Source organism: Nycticebus coucang, chromosome 7, assembly GCF_027406575.1.
Source record: "Nycticebus coucang isolate mNycCou1 chromosome 7, mNycCou1.pri, whole genome shotgun sequence".
NCBI classification, from domain to species: domain Eukaryota; kingdom Metazoa; phylum Chordata; class Mammalia; order Primates; family Lorisidae; genus Nycticebus; species Nycticebus coucang.
In genome coordinates, this window is record NC_069786.1 from 12488204 (window position 1) to 12501108 (window position 12905).

Sequence of the window (12905 nt, forward strand, 5' to 3'; positions counted from 1 at the left end):
ATAAGATTCAGGGGACAGCGCCTGTGGCTCAGTGAGTAGGACGCCAGCCCTATATACTGAGGGTGTCAGGTTCCAACCCAGCCCTGCCAAATTGTAACAAAAAATAGCTGGGCATTGTGGTGGGCGCCTGTAGTTCCACCTACTCAGGAGGCTGAGGCAAGAGAATCCCCTAAGCCTAAGAGCAGGAGGTTGCTGTGAGCTGTGATGCCATGCACTCTACGGAGGGCAATAAAGTGAGACTCTGTCTCAAAAAAAGAATAATAATAATAATAATTAGATTCAGCTTTTGTTTCTCACAATGTCTAATTAGGTCTGTCCTTTGAATTCTAAGCCAATTGTTGTCACTTTGATTTTACTTTGCTGGAGGTGGGGGGTCTTGCAGTATCCCCCTTTTGGAGGATGTGTAGCAGCAGCCCTAACTCACTAGATGCCAATAACAACCTCCCATTGCCAAGGCCAGAAAGGTCTCCGGACACTGCCGAAGGTGCCCCGGGTGAGGGCGGGGAGGAGTGAAGGCTGGGTGTGAGTGAGAAGGGGACTCTCCCTTGGTTGAGAACCACTGGGAAGAAGTAATTTTGAGGATGCAGAGCCTTGACAGCCTCTTGGTTCTTTATTGCTCTTCATTTTCTCTAATTTCTAACAGATATTTGCACTTTAATCTTCATCTCACTTGAGTGTCTGTTATTTTATTTATTTAATACTTCTTATCTTAAAATAAAAGAAATCTATTCTTTCACAACTTTAGAGTCCAGAAATCTGAAATCAGTATCACTGCACTGAAATGAAGGTGTTGGCAGGACCTCACTGTCCCCTGAAGTCTCCAGAGGAGAATCTATTCCTTGTCCCTTCCAGTTTTTCCTGGCTGGCATTCCTTGGCTCGTGGCCACATCGCTCTGGTCTTCGGTTTGCATCTTTAGTCTTTCTCCGCTCCATCATCCTGTTGCTTTCTCTATGTCCATGTCCAATCTCCCTCTGCCTCCCTCTCAGGAGGATCATGTGACTGCACTCAGAGCCCACCTGGATCATCCAGGACAATCTCCCCATGTCAAGATGCTTACTTTAATCAATCACGTCTGCAAAAACCCTTTACAGCCATATAAGGTAACATCACGGGTGCCAGGGAAGAGGACAAGGATATATTTGAAGGGGGTACTTTTGCAGCAGACCAAAGTCTGCAAACATGCAAATAGTTTGGGGCAGTTAGAAAAAGAAGGGATTTCTCAGCCCTGTCTGAAGCATTCCTGAGCCATCTCTAAGCAGCGTAGCCCTGTCAAGAGAAGAGGCTCCATTTTACTTGGGGTGTCCTCTGAGAAAGGGAAGGTTTGGGTAGGTTTGTGACGAAGGAGGTAGGGAGTCCCAGGCAAGGGCCTCAGGGCTAAAAAGTAGCCAAGACTGGGGTTTCTAAGGAGAGCAGAACTGAAAGTTAAGCTGCCTCAGGAGTTTCCATATTCCCCTCTCACAGTGCTTTTTCCAGCTTTTCAAGTAAAATATGCATGAAAATCATTGAATCTATTAAGAATTCTGCCCTGGGTCCCTTGCGTTTTTAAATAGGGGCTAATAAACCATCTTCCCCATCACTCCTTCCTCCCATCAAACCCATTCCCCTTTGACCTGGTTATTCTTTTCTCCTCTTAAACCTCAGCTGGATCTCTCTGTTTTCTGCTCTCACCTCCTCACGCTCACATTCTTTCTCATCCTTCCACACTGGACAAGTCACTCCCAAGCCAGAAAATCTGAGGGGTCCCACCCATTCACACTCAAAGGGTAGAAAGTACAGTAATCGTTACCTGAAAGAAGAAGGGAAGAAAAGGACTAGAAAGCGGAGGGTAGTTCTTAGATAAGGCCAGAAAGACCCTCGGGCTCTCTCAGACCTGATTGGTGCAGCTGGGGCTCCCCTGGTTGGAGCTGCATTTGCTGCTCAGTGGGGTCCTCAGGGGCCTTGATGGACCCCAGGCCAGGAGCAGAGAAGGCCTACTGCAAACTGTGGAGGGGACTTTTCTACTGTTTTTAAATTTATTTTCTTTCAAATTAAAATGATGTCACACAAGATTAGGTGACACAGTTTGCTTTTGTGAGGTGAAAGTCCCAGTTGTAGCTGCATCCTTCACTCAGGAAGGGTGCAGTACACCCTTGCAATGCCCCTGCTGAGTGTTATGTTTTGAAGACAGAAGGAAAAGTAAGATCATAATCTGTGTTGCAAGGTGTTGATAAACCACTGAAAAGGAGTGGTTGTCCAGGACCCGAAAGTCCCAGCCCTGGTTCGAGCAAGCCATCACAGCCACCCCTGCAGAGGTACAGCTCAGGCCAGCAGAGTCCCCAGAAGATTCTTTTTTCAACCCTGGAAATGACTTGTTACGGATTTCCTTGACATGCTTGTATTTGCCTGTTACTCCTTGCTCAAGGTCCTGTCACTTGCAATTTACAGAAATTTAGACAGATTTCTTAATTTCTCTAAACCTGTTACCTCATCTATGAAATAGAAACAGAATTGATAGGCTTGATTTGGAAGTTTGTAGGCTCTATCTTCTCCAGAAAAACCTAATCTGGCTATTTTTCTATGTCCTCTCATATTCAACAGTTCAAAGGCAGTTTCAAAGCGGGGAATATATGAATAATTGAATAAGACAATATTAAAATGTCAATCGCATAGTAAAAGAGAATATTATAATCACCAGTACCATTATGCTACAATTTAGAGCTTGAGTTATTTTTTTTTCTTAGACTCCATTTATGCCTCAATTACCAAAATCTACTAACTCTTCCCTATGTATATGGTAAACTGAATTCCCATATTCCTTAAAATTTCCTTTTATTCTACTCTTTATCTCAATAACTTCGTATTTTCAGGATCGCCTACCTGTTTTCTTTCTGGCATAGAACACATTGATAGATAAAACTATTATATAAAGAACAAGGCTATTACGAATTCACAGCAAATACTCCTCTCCATAGGGTCACGGAATCCAGACAATGAAACTCCACTGCTTAGCTGGACAATCTATTCTTTCTGTAAACAAGTTTCTAACTATCCTTCGAACGTTACTTTCCAAATCCCTGCATAACCTCTCTACTCCAAGTACACTGTGTGTTCATTACGCTCCGAGCAAACACACTCAGCAAACTGATGCTTCTGCTCCCAGCCTCTCGGCCCCTCTGTGCTGCCCAGTTCCCACCACCCAGACGCAGCTCCCAGTCTTCCAAAGCCTGCTGTTTGTCTTAGCACATCCTCTCCTCAACTGCACAGACACACGGCGTAGAAGTTTTTAGACTTTCTATCACAGTCACCTGGCACAGAGGAGGGCATCAGGAAAGTGCTGAATGATTGATTGATTGATTGATTGAATAAATGAATAAGTTAATAAATCAGGAAATGAGAGAAGCAGGCTCATGCATAGTGATTTTTCCTTCCAAATTCCTGTAACATCTCTGCTTGATCTACTTACTCGGTTTATATCGTTTACTGCCGGGTGGTATTAATTAACAATCCATCCATGTAAGTCTCGTCTCCCCAGTGGGATTATAAGTTCCTGGGGGTCAGAGTCTGAGGTGTGTTTGGGGACCCCCCTCAGCATCAGCAGGGCAGCACCCTGCCCTCTCCAAATGCTCATTGATTAATTGAGCATCGGACCTGCTGAATCTCCACCGCCAAAAGTCAGAAACAGGCCCCATCTGAGGAGCATTGGCCTTAAATCACAGGTTAGACCTTTCCTGGTTGTTAAAGCCTGGCTCTTATTTCAAGGTAACCTGTACCCTGAAAACCCTCCCTTATCAGAGGATAAGAGAGACTGTCTGACTTTGCATCCACCAGTGTCAGAGAGGAAGTGGCGACACACTTGTGGTTGATGGTGAAGGTGTTTTTGTTTCCCTTGTACAAACTTAAATGCTCAGATCAAACCTCTACACACTAAAAATTAACTTCCCAGAGAGAGATTTTCCAACTCCCTTCAAGATACAGCTCAAACTACGTGATTCCTTTCTGAAGTGCTACCTTGTCCTTTGTCCGTCCTCCTGGCCCTCCGTGACTTGGGGACCTGAAGCCCCGCATGGGGTCTTCTCCTCTGCATCTGCCCCCATTTCTCTTCTCTGATTGGCGCAGCCTTTTCTTTCCCTCTTCGTTTGATCAAAACTAAACTGTATTGTCTGCTCTTCTAGGAAGTCTCTCTTTCCTCCTGTTGCTTTCCTGGAATGCCGAGCATGTGCCCTGCTGTTTTATAAATGCCTCTCTACTATTGCTTCTGACAGTGCCTATGAGGAGAAGGGCAGCGTCTCCACTCACAGGTTCAACCTGAGCACCCAGAGCAGCCTAGAAACTCCAGAAGCTTGCGGCATTGGGTGGAAGCAAAGTGAACTATATAAGAGAATTGTCAAAGCAGAAAACATGGAAGACCAAGGGCAGTGACAGCAACTTTGACCAGTAGATTGACCTGCTGCAATACTAAAAATCCAGTCCTCTCAATTTCTCTTTTGAGTAAGGTAGAGAAAGAAGAGTAAGTTAATAAATAAAATCCTCCTGTTTTCATTACCCAAGTCTGAAAAAGCCGCACGTGCCTTAGAGATCACTACTGTGGTAAACATTCCCCACCCACCTCTGCCTGATTATCTTGAGGCTCAGGCAACTACCATTCACGGTTTCCCATAAAATGCATGCTTCATCGTATTCCTGTCTTCCAAAACTCGAACTCCGTGCTCAGCCAGACAGCTTGTTGTGACAGCCGTGGCCCTGGGAATATCTGTTTTTGTTTTGTTTTGTTTTGTTTTTCCTGCCTTTGCTAATGAGATTTTTATCATCAACATTTTCTTACCTAAAACACAGAAGCATTAATGACAGCTTAATTGAAGCAGAGGATGAAGCTTATAGACTCATCATGTTTACTTGACGTGCAGATGGTGGCTAGCTACAAATGACTTGTATGAAAAAGGGCACTATTTGGGGAGCACCTCTGGTAATTGCAAGGCTGTAGCCTTTAACCATCTGGCTGCCCCTGTGAGTGCAGGTGGGCACTGCTACTGTCCGTGATGCAGCTCACACTCGCGCTCTCTCGCTGGCCACCTCCCACCTCTGGGAGCTCCACTGCCCTTTATCTAATTAGTACGTCCCCCGAGTATAACTCATTCCTGAATTTGACACATCGTACAGGATATAATTGTTGTAACATGACTGTTAAAAATCACTACCAACTCTTCTTTTCCTGTTAAAGGCACATCCTTTGGAAATGTTTTGGAGGTCAACTCCACTAGTCTATACATTCAGATGGTGGTTCACGTGCAGTGATGGAAGACTTGCACCAAGCAGGTCATGGTACCCGGCCTTGGGTGAAGGATGCATTGTTCTCCTAGGTCCTCACATTCTAGTGATGAGAAGGACATCAAACAGCCCATTGCATAGACATAGAATGAATGCACATCGTTATGGCTTCAGTGCATCCCCACAAACCTCTTATGTCAAAGCCCTACCTCCCAATACTTAAAAATAAAACTTCATTTGGAGCTATGGTCTTTAAAAGGTAAGTATGAAAAAATGAGGTTCGTTATGCCTGGTGCCCTCGTGAGGAGAGAATATTCAGACACAGCCACGCACAGAGGGAAGCTGATGGGAGGACACAGGAGAGGGGGGAAGAGGACCGTCTGCAAGCCCAGGCAGTTCCACCTGCTGCAGACACCTTCATCTCAGACTTCCAGCCTCCACAAGGGGAGGACATACATTCCCGTTATTCAAGCCTCTTGGTCTGTGGTGTTTGTTACAGCAGTGTGAGCAGACTAATGCACACACGTGCACATATTTGGGGTAACTGCTACAAAAGAGAAGAACTGTAAGACCAGGTAACAAGGCACCTGGCCTGGTTTCAAATGGTTTCCTGAGAAAACACCAATATAGATAAATTCTAAAAGGTAAGTGGAGTGATGTTCATCGCAGTTATAGGATGGCTAATTTAAATGCAGTCAGTGTTAAATAATTATCAAATAAACACCCATTAATGAGGCTTCTGATCCCAGGTTCTGTCACCAGAATCCCACCATATCTTATGCTAAAAAAAGAGCAAGATAGTCACAGCCTACAAAATACAGAGAATTAATGACTGATAGAATGGAGGGCTTACGAGATATTTTTGGAAAGGTATTTTTTTCTAGTGCTATTCAAGAAATTATAGAAATACTGAAAAATGACAAGGTTGTAAAAGAAACGTGTGAACCCTACTGCTTGCTCCTGGGAATTAAATGGGATAGGCTGTGATGGGCCCTCCAATAAGCCATTTGCCGCAAATGAAAAAAAAAAAAAAAAAACAAATTGATGGCATCTGGTCGATTCCTGGCTCTTCTCTGGCCATGTGTCCTTTTGTCCAGGGATCCTATTCTGTTCCAGGTGACTGGTTCTTGCCTTATGTGTTTTCCGCTTATAATCATTAAATGGGGCTCAGCAGCTGCCAGGCTGACATCTCTCAGCTTGGGTTCACCCCGCCTTTTCTTTTGGATTTCATTCAGTTGTACTGAGACCCTGTCTTTAATGTATAGACTCACCCATCATCATGAAAATCCCAGTCTTAGTTGGGTGCCATTCGTGACATCAAGGCACTGCTTCTCTGGGGAGAAGATTCTCTAGAAAATGCAGAGAGGTCTCTCTGCCTCACTGCTGCTTTCTCTGCTTTCTGAAGGGACATAGGCCCATCTTCAGCTACAAGAAAACCTGTCCCACATTCCGAGATCCCTACCACACCTCCACCTTGTTCTCTGTCTACGTGACATGGCTGCAGCACCTGCAGCTGTCCCTCCATGCACACATAATTCTAGTGTGATTTAATGAAGATCGCCCCCATATCCCTGAATAAACCTTTCAGATTTGGATATTTGCCTCCTAATTCTCTACAGGTCATCGAAAATCTTAAGTATGACCTTTCTGGGACATGCGGATATTTCATTCACAAAAATCATGATATCAAAGAGGTCACGTTACTTTGCTTACTTAACAAAACACATCAGAATTGGGGAGTTGAGAGCCATGACCTCTGGTAAGAGCTTGGCCCTGAGTACTCCCAGTCAAGACCATTTACCCCATTTTCAAAAGAAGGCTTTTAGGTGGATAATGTTCTGGAAGATAATCATACACAGAGTTAACCTGTCTTAAGAATTCATAGAAAGGGCTAGAAGGGCCTTCTCCTATAGCAGAAGAGCACAGTGAGGGCTCCTGGAACCAGACCTATTCCTGCGCTGTATCTACTCTGAGCTCAGCTGGGCCAGAAACCTGGTCCACCTCCAGGGCCTGGTTTCAAGCTCTTGGCACACACTCTCTCTGACATTTGAGAAGCGCTACAATTAAACTGAAGCCCCCATGCCTCTTTCTTCATATTCTTATTGCCTTACATTCCCCCATCAAAAAAATAAAAATAACATTGAAATGTCAGATCACTCCTAAAATAATTACTGTAGTGGCAGTTTTCTCTTTAGATTGCTTAACGTTTCACATGACATTCAAAACCTTCTGCCTTATTCCTCTGAAGAAAACAAACCAGGTGGTCTTCTTTACCTTTGTAAAATGCCCTGTTTTCTTAGTAATTCAGCTCACTCTGAGCAGTACACATCTCCATTCTAAGCATCTCTTGAAGAGCCTTCAAGTGACAGCCATGTTCTTCATTAAAAAATAGAATGCGGCTTCTATTGTTCAATGAACAAGTGTGGATTTTGAGAGCTCCTCATGGCCACATGACCATTGTGAGAGGCCCCAGTAGGGCACACAGTATCTTGGGAAAAGCAGGAAACAACTGAGAGTCTGGAATGCACACAGTCAGTCATCCAGGTGTTCTTCATTCGTTTACCATTTGCCTAAATAGATTTTCTGAGTCCTCAGAGTGCAAATGGCAAGGCTCACTGAGCACAGGACTCCTTGAGTGCCATTTCTGCACAGCTCCTGAATTTCCATGTGGGACGAAGGGAACAGAAATGCCTGGAAGGAGAAAGTGTGTGCTAAGGAGGGCACAGTCTTCAGAAGCAGACAGAGCAGTGATTTACAACCAGTGTGCCACAGCGCCCAGGTGTGCCCGAGAGGATCTTAGGTGTGCCATCAACATTTTTAGAGATCATCAATTAATTAAATTATTTTCAAAAGCAATTCAAAGCAAAGTAGATATATTCTTTTTTAACTGTTTTTTTTTTTTTGATCAATATAATACAAGTGTGCCTCAGAAGTTTAACTATAGCTTCGAGTGTGCCGTGAGATGGAAAAGGTTGAAAACTCTGAGGTAGAGAATGATCTCATGTCACTTACTATCCTTAGTCTTTAGATGACAATCTTACCAAGGAATCAACATTGAACATCAAAAAAAAAGTCTGAACTGAGCATTGTATGTACACTCAGTGAATATTTGTGCGTGTGTGTTAATATAGAGAGGTGTATGATTTACTATATGTTATATAGGCAACTTTAGCTAAAATAGACCAGATCTTTATAAAGATTGTGGCCTTCCGATCTTGTGTAAATCCTACTTACCTAAGAATAAGACCACCAAGTCAAAGATTTTGGAAAAATGCAACTTTAGATCCCAAATAGGCCATTTTCCTTAATAGTCTATTATACGTTTGTCTGTACTTCTTTCATTTAAAGTAGACTTTCTTTATATTTGAGTTATTTAAGCAATTGACAATATAGATAACGAATGTGGGTAGAGCAGGATATTGTGTAAAGACCATGAACTTGGAAACTGCAAGGAAGAGGCTGAACACAATCCTGGTCCCTTCAACTTAATGTCTGAGTCTCAATTTCTTTCTACATGTATTGGTGTTGTAAGAACCACCTCATGAACTTTTATGAGATTTTTTTCCCCTCTACAGTTCTATTTTACAAGGTCCTAGAGAGGCAGGAGATCTATCAAAGGTTGTTGATTACACTCTCACATCACTCCTGGTGAAATGAAGTTTCCCATCTTTCATCATGTCTTTATATGTAAGGTTTTCAAAAAAGGAGATGAAAAAAATAGAAAGTACAGAAAAACACAAAGAAGGGATTATGCTGTTGTCTCTCATCTTCTTGAAACTTTGTCTCCTACAATAATTAAATTCAGATGCCTTCTGTTTTGAGGACACATTTAGTTTGCACTTCTCCCTCTTATCTCCAATGCAAAAAGCCCAAATCCAGCACCCCCCTCTTCCTAAAACAGGTTACACACACTGCATGAAGCTCTGAAAACAGGACTGAAGGTGCCTGCCTTTAGGCTGCTGCCCTTTCCATGGGAACCACCTTTTCTTCTAGACCCAGAATGTTAGAAACTCCAGAAACAAGTCTCAAATAAATCTTTGACTATCTGGATTCCCTGACCCATTAGCAAGATGTGGTGCCACCCATGTTCTATTTTATGTGACACCGCATATGTCAAGGGGAGCCCCCCTGGCCTTTGAAAATTATTAGGACAAATGCCATAAATGTTTCATTATTCCTATGGGATTTTTGCCTCTTATAAAGTCAATATGATCTCAAGTACTTTGAACTAAGTTTCCTAAGAAATATAAGGGAAGAGGAGGGCGGCGCCTGTGGCTCAGTCGGTAAGGCGCCGGCCCCATATACCGAGGGTAGCGGGTTCAAACCCGGCCCCGGCCGAACTGCAAACCAAAAAATAGCCGGGCGTTGTGGCGGGCGCCTGTAGTCCCAGCTACTCGGGAGGCTGAGGCAAAAGAATCTCTTCAGCCCAGGAGTTGGAAGTTGCTGTGAGCTGTGTGATGCCATGGCACTCTACCGAGGGCGATAAAGTGAGACTCTGTCTCTACAAAAAAAAAAAAAAGGGGAAGAGGAAAACTGGTTTTGTTTAATTATTTGTTTGTCCTTCCTTTCCCCAAGGAGGAAAATAAACAGAAAACACAAAGCCTTGATCCGTTTCAAAGAAAAATTAAGGAAGTTCATTTTTTTTTAAGGAAGCGAATTAAGCAAGAGTTTCTGAGGCGAAGTTCAAGAACTCAGGCTGCATGTTGTTGTTCGTTTGTGTGTTTTGAAACAGTCTCCCTCCATCCCCTGGGTGGAGCGCCATAGCCTCACCCTTCTTCACAGCAACCTCAAACTCTTGGGCTCAATAGATCTTCCCGCTTCAGCTTCCCAAGTAGCTGGGACTAAACCCACTACCGTGTGGCCTGGCGGGGTTTTGTTTCGTTTTGTTTTCTATTTTTAGTAGAGGTGGGCTAGCTTTCTAGTTTTTAGTAGAGACGGGTCTTGCTCTTGCTCATGCTGGTCTTGAACACCTGAGCTCAAGCAATCCACCCACCTAGGCCTCCCAGAGTGTTAGGATTACAGGTGTGAGCCACAGCTCCAGGCTCAGGCTGCAATTGTTAGAACTTCCTTTTACTTGCTTCAATGTCTGAGAGACAAGTATGAAATAATTGATGATTGTTTTCCCTTCCGTAGCTGCGTGAGATGGCAGTTTTTACTGGTCTCAGTCTCTCTCTCTCAGTCATAAATGCGTTTTAATGGACTGAAATGTGCTTAATAATACAGCCAGCACCTGGAGTCTTTTGAGCCAAGTGCCTCTGGGGCCTGCGCCATATTAAAACTGCCTTTTTAACCCGAGGCGTACTAGTTTCTGTACTCAAAAACATCTCACTGATTTGGGAGACGCAGCCCAGTGCTGGCTCACATTTTTCTTCTTCAAATAAGGAGAATTGAAGTTTAATTTTTGTAACTTTGAACATGAAAGATATTATAATTTCTAAGTGATTAACTCACTTCCATTATGAGAAATCTAATAAATGTTAGAAGTCTTTTGATTGTACAAATTCATTCTTAACTTTTATGACTCTATGGAATGAGGCTCCCTACTAGCTAGAGGTCTTGACTCAATATGGAAGGAAAAGAAATTTGTTCAATAGCTTCTCTACACCCTGTGAAGTATGTGAGATATACTATCTCATTTAATTGCCATTGCCGTCTTGCAAAGTAAAAACTATGTATTTTAAATCTCATATGATAAACCTCTAAGATAACCCTTGATGTTAGATTATATTATAAAAATCCCGTATTTTCTATCTTAAGTGCTCTCTCTCTCACTGTCTCCTGGCAGCCTGCTGGAGAGGCTCCTAAGGATAAGCTTGAAAAGGAATCCAAAATATTTCACTCCAAAAAATACTTTGTTGGCATATTTTGAGATGGCTGTTCAGAGAGCCAGCGAACAGAAGTAGCCCTGCAAAGCTTCCTCTCATGGGGGAGATTTGCAATGATGCAGCCAGGCTTTCTCTGCACGCCTTCCATGTTCAGAAGTAGGAAAGATTGGCTGAGAGTCTAACACTTCCACTTACCATCTATTTTCTTTAGGGCTGCTACCTGGGAGGCTTCATCTACACAGTAAAATGACCTGTGCTTAGCTGGGCTACTTCTTCTCTTCCTCCCAGCACCTCCCTTGCCACTGTAGCCTGATTTGCCAACTGTCGCCTGATTTACCACCATAACCTGTTTCAGGCCACGCTTTAAGCTCCCATTCTTTCTGTAACCTCAAGATTGCATAAACTCTTCAACCATCTGAACATTTCTTTCAGTTTCTATATTTCCGTGCACGTAATAAAATCTGTCTGCCTTTTCTTTGGTTATCATTTCATTTCATAGACCCAAATCATCAAACTTTCAGGGTAAAAATTTAAACCTCCCATCACTTGAAAGTGGCTCTGCAGAGGGCTACCCACAGCCATGTGAGTGAGCTCAGAAGCCCATCCTGCCCCACCAGCCCTCCCAATGCCTGTAGCCCCAGCCAGCAGTTTGAGTGTAGACTTAGGAGACACCTGAGCCAGAATCTCCCTGCTGAGTTGCCCCTGGAATCCTGATACTTAGAAACTGAGACATAATAAATACTGTTTTTAATTGCTAAATTCGATATGATTTGTTACACAGCTATAGATAATGAATATGCTTCAGTTTACATGAAACAGAGTTAAGAAGTTTGTTCAGGGTCACCAAACAGGAAGGAGCAAAGATACTTTCAAACCAGTCAATCTGATTCCCAGACCTAGGCCCTTCTGGTATTCTCAGAAGTTCAATGGGCCTTTTGTTCACTTGTGGACAACTGAGTCTCTCTCAAGTTCTGACCAAACCTTGATTAGTTGGACTAGTGAAATAAAAGTCGGACAAGTCATATCCTTTACTAGTTACTTCAATTCTCTAATTTGTTTGGATCACAAAACTCACAGTCCCATGATATAAGAAAGCCATGTAGATAAAAGAAAAATGCATTTTAGCTTACGCCACAATGAAGTTGGCCCAGAGTGCACAGGGGAAGGAGCTTTGATTAGACTGTCTATTCTGAAGAATTTCTCAAAGGACTGGTTGAATTAGTTAGCCGCTAGCCCAATGCCTGGCACGTAGTCTAACCTCAGCGAACATTTGACAAGTGAGTAAACACCGGTTTCTTCAAGGAACAACAGATACTAATAAGATAGCAAATGGAGAGAGAGGGAGAAGTCACTGTTCCAGTTGACGTAACAGAGCTGGAAGAGCCAGGGTATGGAAAACACAACTTGCGCCCAGCCCCACCTCATACTGCCGTACTCTAATATGTATATGCAATGCAACGAAATATGTGGCTTCCCAAACTTCAGCCATTTGAGGGCCATTTTAAAATATTTGCCGTACTCAATGCCATATGAGCTAATACTTAATATCTTAAAAAAAAAATATATATATATATTTTAAAAACAATGTTTAAAATTCACCAATTTTTACTTGAAATAGAACTTTGGGCTATAAAAAATTCAATGGCTATGTGGATTAAGAGGAAAATATAGGCTTGGAAGTCCGACAAATTCCAGCTGAAATTCTAGTTCTCTCACTAAGGAACACATGACTTTGGAAGTAATTTCTATAACTCTTCATTTCCTCATCCATAAAGTAAAAAATAATACCTTCTTTGAGCGAGCATAGTGAAGATTTAATATATGCTGTGTCTACC

At 42.9% G+C, this 12905-nt stretch overlaps 1 protein-coding gene across 1 annotated transcript in view; it reads right to left on the reverse strand.

Annotated features, from left to right (window-relative positions):
- CNTNAP5 (contactin associated protein family member 5) overlaps positions 1–12905 on the reverse strand; it is an 869192-nt gene that overhangs the window by 389543 nt on the left and 466744 nt on the right. The window lies entirely within an intron of this gene.